This window comes from Nyctereutes procyonoides, unplaced genomic scaffold (assembly GCF_905146905.1).
Source record: "Nyctereutes procyonoides isolate TBG_1078 unplaced genomic scaffold, NYPRO_anot_genome, whole genome shotgun sequence".
Classification (NCBI taxonomy): domain Eukaryota; kingdom Metazoa; phylum Chordata; class Mammalia; order Carnivora; family Canidae; genus Nyctereutes; species Nyctereutes procyonoides.
Genome location: NW_026575133.1, coordinates 60,954,834 through 60,965,074, shown reverse-complemented (window position 1 = coordinate 60,965,074; position 10,241 = coordinate 60,954,834). Strand labels below are relative to the sequence as shown.

Sequence of the window (10,241 nt, the reverse complement as noted above, 5' to 3'; positions counted from 1 at the left end):
ACAAGCTAACAAGTTAATGGCCACAGTTTTAAGACTATAGCAAACAGCGGTAGACAAAGCATTAGCATTGGCCTTGGGCCCTGAGCTCCACTTCCTGCAGAGGCACAAAAAGACTATGTGATACCTGCAGGCTTGATGGGTTGTCTTGCAAGAGGGGATCCCTGGGACGTCTGGGTGGCTCAGTGGTTGAATATCTCTGTCTTTGGCTTAGGGCGTGATCCTGGGGTTCTGGGATCCAGTCCTGCATCAGGCTCCCCATCGGGAGCATGCTTCTCCTTCTGCCTATCTTTCTGCTTCTCTGTGTCTCTCATGAATAAATCAAATCTTTAAAAAAAGAGGGGATCCCTGACCTTTAGGAACCTGAATATTTTATTTTTTTAAAATGGGCAACAAGGATGCCTGCTTCTTTGCCCTGGAGAAAGACGTTATCTCTATCTTCCAAGGTGGTTGGCCATGGAAACATCCTTGAAAAGATAGTTTGGGGCAATGACAGTGCATCTACTTATAAGAAAATCAGAAATGTGATGGATCCAGGAAGAATGGTTTCTCATTACTACCTTCACTCTTTTATATCTTTAAAAAAAAACTCCATTCCTGAAAATCAACATTTTAAGGGCTGCCTTATTTCTTGGTTCCTACATTTCAGTGAAATGTTCTCTCTCTCAGAACTCTCTGGGAACTTCCATTATAATTATGATCCCTACCAGGATTTTTAAATTAATCTTCTCAAACAATCTTCTCTGTTTCTAATGTTTTCATATAAGTCAAGAGTTTTTTCTAAGGTCTTTGAGGGCAGAAACTATTGGGGCTTATTTTTTACCCACTATAGTACTCAATATTATAGATAGGATTAGAGAATATATAGGAATATGAGAAAAGACCACAATTAGAAAGGTTGTCCATGGTAACAAAATGATAAATAATTGTCCATAATTTCCCATCTGTCATGTTTTAGTGACCAAAGAAACAGAATTCCTAACAAAGAGTCTGAAAAGTTTTTATGACTTCATAACTGTAGCATGTCAGGATTCTACAGCCAGCTCTTGGCTTGATTTTACTGGAGTTTAATCTTGGTGTGTTAGTGAATTGTGTTGATTTATCTCTGATTCAACACAAGGGATGGTAGGGACTCTTAGGCAAGTCTGGCTGTTTTTATCCAAAAGCTTCTTGAATAAATAGAACCATGCAATGTGCAAAAGACAGGTGGCAGAGATAGAAAGGAAAATTCTGACATAGCATAATCTATATAGATACTAATTAATGAGGAACAAGTCCATATTTATTGAAAACTAACTAGATATCTGCCCTGAGCTTGGCAGCCTGGCTTCTGGCACAGAAGCAGAGAATGAGACCAGCGTGTATATTTGAAATAATTTGGCAACCTAAGTGAATAGTTTTCTTTTTTCTGCATAACTCTCTCTCCAAAAAAAAAAAAGAAAGAAAGAAAGAAAGAAAGAAAAGAAAAGAAAAGAAAAAACAAACAAAATATGTTTTAAAAATGGATATTAAAGGAACACCTGGGTGGCTCAGTTGGTTAAGCCTCTGCCTTCAGCTCAGGTCATGATTGCTGGGTCTTGGGATCAAGTCCTATGTTGGGCTCCCTGCTCCAAGGGGAGCCTGCTTCTCCCTCTCCCTCTGCCTGCCGCTCATGCTCTGCCAAATGAATAAATAAAAATTAAAAAAAAATGGAAATAAAAGGCTCTTCTACAGAACATGTAGATGTGTGAGAAGGATTATAGTCCAGTGGAAAGCATAGGCTTTGAAGCTGTGAATAAGGACTGTACGATTTAGTCAACAAGTGGGTCAGGTTAAATTACATGTGTTTGTGGAATTATCTTATCAGTAAATGTGGAAAATAAAACCCACTTCTTGGAATATTTGAGCATTAAATGAGATAATGTATGTCAAGCACCCAGTGTGGGGTCTGGCACATACATTTGGGCCGGGGAATGATAATTTTCATGATTACTAAATAATTGACTCATAACAATGATTCAAGGCTGGAAAAGTGGGGAGATGATTAAGGAAGAATTTAAAAGGCCAAGAAAAGGACAAATGGGTAGAACATGGTATCTTTAGGGCACTGAAATATTCTGCATGGTAAATTTGGTGGATATATGAAATCACACTTTTATTCAAAGCCATCGAATGCACAACACCAAGCGTGAATCCTAATGTAAACTATGTACTTTATGGGTGTGAATCCTTATGTAAACTCTGAGGATTATGATGTGTCAGTGTGGGTTCATTAGTTGTAAGAAATGCGGCACGGTGTGGGGGGGTGATGTTGATAATGGGGCCTGCATGTGTGGGGTCAGAGGGTAGATGAGAGATCTCTATCTTCCGTTCAGTTTTGCTGTGAACTTAAAACTGCTCTAAAAATAGACTATTGAAAAAACAACTATCTCTTAGAGGCATCCCCACGCAGGAAATTACCCAAGGGACCTGTGAAGGTTTTAACTGTGAGTGAAGGTACCCACCAGATCTCAGGAATGGAGGGAATGAAGATGACTGCTCTTTGGTGGGTTGTCCTGATTAGTGATGGGTTGAATTGAGAATTTCAATCTCCAGAGCCATGGGGGAAAAAAAAAACGTAAATTTTGTCACCTTATCAATCTTTGTAAATTTCCCATGCTAAAATAGACAGCTTACAGAATTACCTGTGATGTACTTTGTCTGGAGTTCCAACTTGGCTTTCTGTATTTTTCACTTGCTTTTTAGATATTCCCATTATAAAGTATAAAACAGAAATTATAATGTAGGGAGTAATAGTTTCTTTGTCAGATTGAAATAAAGTAATTGGTAGCTTTCCAAGATAGTCTGAAGGGGGTAAGTTACATTTATGTGATCTAAATCCATTGGTTAAATGCACAGGGATTAACATCTGCTAAAAGAATTGTGCTTGGCACGCAGGTGTTTCAATATTTGCATTTAGTATGTGTTTCAGAAACAGCCTCTGAGAAAAACATTTATGTAACAATCTGGTGGTTTTATTGTTTAAATCTGTCAGGACAGTCATTTTGTTACTCAGACTTTGTGACCCTCTTGCAAGCTGTAAACTATTTAACGAAGTGAATATATTGAGAAAGATGACAGACTTTCAAACTTTGGGGGGAAAGAGTATTATATGAGAAGAATCAGCTTTCCCCCTTGAGACTGTGCCTAATATGTGAACAGCAAAAACAATTACATTGGTGATTTCAGGAAGTCCAATAAATTCCATTGCACAGTCCTACTTTTGAAATATTACATCACTCAGCAAAAGCTTAGGCTCATATATTAGCTGAAATGAACTAATCATGAATTAATTACCATTAGTTCAGTTTTGTGAATGGAGTGCAGAGGTAAGGCTCTGGTTTTCCCTGTGGCCAGCGCCTCCAGGTTTAACGACGCCTGCACTTTGGTCTCCCGGTGCCCAAATGTGGGGGGCACTCTGGAGCTACTCATTTCAGCAGTCCTGCTGATCACCTCTCGTTGCGGTGATTGACTTAATCATTCTGTAATCCACATTGTTAAAATAAGTTGTGCTCTGGTCGTTTGTTTTGTAGGTAAAGTGGGGAAATAAATGCCGTGCTTCTCTAGAGATTTGTGGCTTAAAATCAGAAAGAATATAGAGGAATCAATTGGTTTCACACACTGCCAGATTATACCTCAAGCAAATTAAAACTGGGTAAAAATTGAATTGCCAGTGATTTCAGCTTTATAACATCCACACATGGCTATGATAGCACGTGATGGCTCACTTTGGCTTAACTACTTTTTAAGTGCCTTAAAAGTCTTTAGGGTACATGAGTATCCAGTGGGACACAATGTCTTGTGTATAAATAGCAACTAGTTTTGACTGTTAATATCTGCCCTGTGGCTTGTTCTCACAGAATTTCTTTGCTTTTTAACTTCTAGATGGGTTATTCAGGGTTATTTCAGGCCACTTTGGAAATTCACCCAGGATGTTTCAGTTGGTGCAGATTTCAGATACATCATTGCTTCAGGTAATTGTCTCCAAGACCCACTGGGTAGGGTGGGGGTGTGTATGCCGAATTGTATTTGGAATTTTGTTTGATAGCTTCTGAAATAGCCGACACTTCTCCAAGGCTAGAACTTCCATCTACTGTATTTTCTTTACTTAATAATACATTTCTCAATTGCTGTAGCCAGTCCCATAAATTCTACCTTATTAATATCTCTCCTTTGATAGTTTCCAGATATGGGATTGCACAGACTAGCAAAATCTCCAGAAATTTTTTTTGGGAAACTCTATTGATGGTCAAGTTTTGATTTTGTTAATTATGGGCATGAAACAAATATTTTTATCATTTAATAAATGAGAGTACATTTTAACACCAAAAGTTAAGAAAAGTCTAATGTATGGATGAAGAACAGTGCTTTAAATTTAGTCAATTTAACTAATGCAGAAGTCATGTCATCAACTTATTTTTTCTCATTTGGGTAACAACTTTGCCAAGGATTGCTATCCAGCAGGAGAGATTAGAGAATTATTGACAAATTTCAAAATGGCTTTGGAATGCCTGAGTGGCTCAGTTGGAAGAGCATGAAACCCTTGAGCTGGAGGTTGTGAGTTTGAGCCCCACATTGGGTGTAGAGATTACTTAAAAAAATGAATAAGTAAAAATGTTTTAAAAAGTTTAAAAAAATAAGATACAAATAACTTTGGCTTGGAATCAGGAAACCTGGGTTAGGGGCCAGACACCACTCCATGTTAGTTATTGGATTTTCTCTAAGCTTCTCCAGTGGGACAAGGGATGATAACCCCGGTCTGGCCTTTCTCACAAGGTTATTGTGAAATTCATGTGGAATAATGCATGCAAAAATGTGCACAATGAAAATGAGGTGGTTTTAATAATTTTTTTAAAATTTTTATTTATTTATGATAGTCACACACACACACAGAGAGAGAGAGAGGCAGAGACATAGGCAGAGGGAGAAGCAGGCTTCATGCACCGGGAGCCCGACGTGGGATTCTATCCCGGGTCTCCAGGATCCTGCCCTGGGCCAAAGGCAGGCGCCAAACCGCTGCGCCACCCAGGGATCCCATGAGGTGGTTTTAATGTAAATTTATGCAACATTATGATGAGGTTCTAGAATCCTACAATTGGGCTTAGCCTCAGGAATCATCCGAGAAATCACCTCAGAGCCTTTCCATTTTTCAGTGGCAACACAAGTCATCTCTGGTGTCTCATGGGTGAAGTATATAATTTTTAATTGACCTGGTTTAGATACTTTGCTGTAGCATCCACCTATTGGGACTTGTTTCTTGAAGAAAGAAATGCTATTCTTTCTCTTCTGTGATGGCACTTGAGAAAAGTAAAGGGATTTAATTCCTGAGATTTTTTTTCCAGGCCAATTATCTCTAATTCCTTTCATCTTTTTTTTTTTAAGATTTTATTTATTTATTCATGAGAGCCACAGAGAGAGAGGTAGAGACATAGGCAGAGGAAGAAGCAGGCTCCCTGTGGGGAGCCCAATACAGGACTCCATCCCAGGACCCTGGGATCACGCCCTGAGCCAAAGGTAGATGCTCAACCATTGAACCACCCAGGTGCTCCCTTTTCATCATTTCTTGAATGAAAAATTCCAAGTCTCATTGTCATCTTGTCCTGCTTCTCCAGTCTCTCAGTGGAACTAAAGATGGACCACTGTATTGCAGGTGTGCTGTAGTGAGCATAGAGAGATAAGGTATCAGCTCCCCGTTTAACAAATTGCACTACTAGCAATGCAGCTGAAAGTCTTGAGTGAGATTGTCCCTGAACATCTCTGGGTGCTGTCTTCTCTGCCTTCCCCAGACTCTGCATGTTCCTGCCTTCGCTCTTAGTACGTTCTATTTAATTATATAGTTTTTTTTTTTTTTGAGAATGAAATGTATTTAGCTTATTTTATTTTTATTGAAAAACAATTAATTAACATAGTGTATTATCAGTTTCAGAGGTAGAATTTAGTGATTCATCAGTTGCATATAACACCCAATGCTCATTCCATCATGTGCTCTCCTCACTGCCCATCACGTAGTTACCCCATCTCCTACTTCACCTTCCCTTGAGCACCCCTCAGTTTGTTTCCTATGATTAAAAGTCTTTTATGGTTTGTCTCCCTTTCTGATTTCTTCTAATTTTCCCTCTCTTCCCCTGTGTTCATCTATTTTGTTTCTTAAATTCCACATATGAATTAAATCTTATGGTATTTGTTTTTCTCTAAATTATTTTGCTTAGCATAATACCCTCTAGTTCCATCCATGTCATTGCAAACGGCAAGATGAATGGTTAAAGATGTGGTAAATATATAAATGGAATATTACTCAGCCATTTATTATATGGTAATATACCTTTACCCAATAGTTTCCTCTATTACCTCCTTCAGAACAGGATTGTTATCTTTTTCATTTTCGTGCTTTCATTACACACAGTAGATTCTTAATAAATGTTGAACACTGAACATGGGTCTTTTTCTTGGCAGCCACATGATTCTGTTTATAAATATAAAACTGACAGCCCAAATCCTCACATCTTTTTTTTTTTTTAATTGGGGCTACTGATAAGTCATGCATTTCTTACCTTTAACTGTTTACTTTTTCTGGTGTCAAAGGAAAACTTTATAAAAAGTTAATTTTAGGGGCTCCTGGGTAGCTCAGTTGGTTGGGCACCTGCCTTTGACCCAGGTCATGATCCCAAGGTCCTAGGATCTCTGAGCCCTGCATGGGGCTCCCTGCTCAGCAGGGAGCCTGCTTCTTCTTCTCCCTCTGCCTGCCACTCCCCCTGCTTGTGCACTCTCTCTCTGTCAAATGAAATAAAATCTTAAAAAAAAGTTAATTTTATCTTAAAAAAAGTTAATTTGGCCCTGTACTCAGTGGGTTTGGTAATTGAGTGCAAGTCTGACTTCTAATTTTTTAAGTGATTTTAAATCCAGGTAATATATGTATAAAGAATTTGGTTCAAAGGGCACAAAATGTGTATGTAGCATAAAGGAAGTCTCTTTTCTGTTTGTCATACAGCCAGTCATTTCTCTTCTCTGGATGAAATTGTTACCTATTTTCTTGTGCATTCCTTAGAAATAGTTTGCATACACACACAAATATACATTTTAAAATATATGTACATTATTTTACATTGCATTTTTATTTTTTGTCCAGTTTCATGGAGAAATTATTCACAAATGTAAGTGTATATATTTAAAGTGTATAATGTGATGACGATATACATATACATTATGAAATGATTACTAATATCAAGATAATTAACATATACATTGTTTCCCATAATTAACTCTCCCTTTTATTGAAAGAAAAAATGAAATCCCATAAAATCTACTCTCAGCAAATTTCATGTACACAATACCATATTATTAACTATAATCACCATGTTGTATACTAGATTCTCTGAACTTACTCATCTTATAATTGGAAGTTTGTATCTTTGACCTATGGTTCCTTCATTTCCCTCACCACAGTCTCTGGCAACCACAACCCTGTTTCTATGAAATCAGTTTTTCTTTTTTTAAGATTCCACATATAAGTGATACCATATAGCATTTGTCTTTCTCTGTCTAGTTTATTTCACTTAACGTAATGCCTTCTAAGTTTATCCATGTTTTCTCAAATAGCAAGAACTCATTCTTTTTTAATGGTTGAGTAATATTCTATTATGTATTCATTATATATGTATATATACCTATATATGTGTGTGTGTACATATACATCTATAACATTTTTATCAATTCATTTACTAACACTTAGGTCATTTGCATATTTTTGGCTACTGTGAATATGCTGCAATGAACATGACAGTATGTATGTCTCTTCAATATAGTGCTTCTATTTCCTTTGAGCAGGTTTTCAAGAGTGGGATTGCTGAGTCATATGGTAATTCTATTTTTAATTTTTGGAGGAAACTCCATAGCATTTTCCATAATGGGAATTTATATTTCAAACAACAGGGTACAGTGGTTCCCTTTTCTCTGCCTCCTTGCTGATATTTGTTATCTCTTATTTTTTGATAATAGTTATTCTAACAGATGTGATGTATTGATGTTTGGTTTTCATTTCCATGATAATTAATGATGGTGAGCATCTTTTTAATGCACCTCTGGTCATTTATATGTCTTCTTTGGAAAAATGTCTATTCAGCTGATTTGATCATTTTTAATTGTATTTTTTTTTGTTTTGCTATTTATGTATATAAAATAAATATTTTTACCATTTAATAGGTTGTCTTTTAAATTTATTGATTGTTTCCTTTGCTATAAAGAAGCTTTTTAGTTTGATATAATTCTACCTATTTATTTAGCTTTTGTTGCCTATGCTTTTGGCATCTTACCTAAGAAATCATTGTGATAATCAACGTCAAGAAATTTTTCTCTGGGGCAACCCCAGTGGCTCAGCGGTTTAGCGCCGCCTTCAGCCCAGGGCAGGATCGAGTCCCACGTCGGGTTCCCTGCATGGAGCCTGCCTCTCTCTCTCTATGTCTCTCATGAATAAATAAATAAAAATCTTAAAAAAAAAAGAATTTTTTTTTTAAAAAGAAATTTTTCTCTGTGTTTTCTTCTAGGAGTTTTATAGTTTCAGATCTTACATCTAACTCTCTAATCCCTTTTGAGTTATTTTTTGTGAGTTGTATAAGATAAAGTTTCAGTTTCATTCTTTTGTATATGGGATATCCAGTTTTCTCAACACCTTTTATTTTATTTTTATTTTTTTCAAGAAGTTTCTTTTTTTTAAAGATTTTATTTATTTATTCATGAGAGACACAAAAAGAGAGAAGCAGAGATATAGGCAGAGGGAGAAGCAGGCTCCCCACAGGGAGCCCAAAGTGGGACTCCATCCTGGGACTCCAGGATTATGCCCTGAGCTGAAGGCAGATGCTCAGCTGCTGAGCTGCTCAGGTGTCTGACTCAATAGCTTTTATTAATGAGACTATTCTTTTCGCATTTTTTGTTCTTGGTGCCCTTTTCAAAGATTAGTTGGCTTATATGTGCAGGTTTATTTTGGGGCTTTTCATTCTGTACCATTGGTCTATATGCATGCTTTTATGCCAGTACCATACTGTTCTGATTACCATAGCCTTGGAGTATAGTTTGATATCAGAAAATGTGATACCCCCAGCTTTGTTCTTTTTAAAGATTGCTTTGGCTATTTGTGGACTTTTGTGGTTCCATACAAATTTTAGAATAGTTTGTTTGTTTTTCTTTACTTCTGAGAAACATGACATTAGAATTTTGGTAGTGATTGCATTGAATCTATAGATGGCTTTTGGTCATATGGACAGTTTAACAATATTGATTCTTTCAATTCATGAGCATGCGATATTTTCCATTTGTTGGTATTCTTCAATTTCTTTTTGTCAATGTCATATAAATATTTTCAGTGAATGGGTTTTTCACCGCTTTGGTCAAATTTATTCCTCAGTATTTTACTGTTCTTATGCTTCTATAAATGGGATTGCCTTGTTAATAATTAATTATTAATAATAATAGTGTGCAGAAACACAGTTGATTTCTACATGTTGATTTTGTGTCCTGAAACTGTTAAATTTGTTAATTATCTGTAACAGTTTTTTTTTTTTTGGTGGAGTCTTTCGGTTTTATATATATAACATCACGTCATCTGCAAACAGTTTAACTTCTTTTCCATTTTGAGGTGCCTTCTATTTCTTTTTCTTGCCTCATTGTATATCTAGGACTTCTAGTACAATGTTGAATGGAAGTGGTGGGAGTGGGCATCTTGTATTTTTCCTGGTCTTAAAAAGGGCTTTTAACTTTTTACCGTTATGTTGTTAGCTGTGGGCTTGTCATGAATGGCCTTTACTATGTTGATGTACATGCCTTCTATAGCTAACTTGTTGAGATTTTTTTATCATGAAAGGATGTTGAGTTTTGTCAAATGCTTTTTCTGCATCTATTGAGATGATTATATGATTTTATTCTTCATTTTGTTAATGTGGTGTATAAATTTAGTGATTTATGTATGTTTGAAACATTCCTGCATCTCAAGGATAAATCCTGCTTGATTATGGTGTACGATCCTCTTCATATGCTGTTGACTTTTGTTTGCTAGTATTTTGCTGAGAATTTTTCCATCTTTGCTCATCAGGGATATTGACCTATAATTTTTTTCCCTTATTGTATCCTTGTCTGGTTTTGGTATCAGAATAATGTTGGCCTCATAAAATGAGTTTAGAAGCATTCCTTCCTTTTCAATTTTTTGGAAGAGTTTGATAAAGATTGTTATTAATTCT

At 36.4% G+C, this 10,241-nt stretch overlaps 1 long non-coding RNA gene across 1 annotated transcript in view; it reads left to right on the top strand.

Annotated features, from left to right (window-relative positions):
* Positions 1–3,862: 3,862 nt before the first annotated feature.
* The window catches only part of LOC129493770 (uncharacterized), a 118,219-nt gene continuing 111,840 nt past the window's right edge, over positions 3,863–10,241 (top strand). The window contains exon 1 of the long non-coding RNA XR_008661208.1: positions 3,863–3,989. This is a non-coding gene — a long non-coding RNA (uncharacterized LOC129493770). The remainder of the gene's footprint in view (positions 3,990–10,241) is intronic.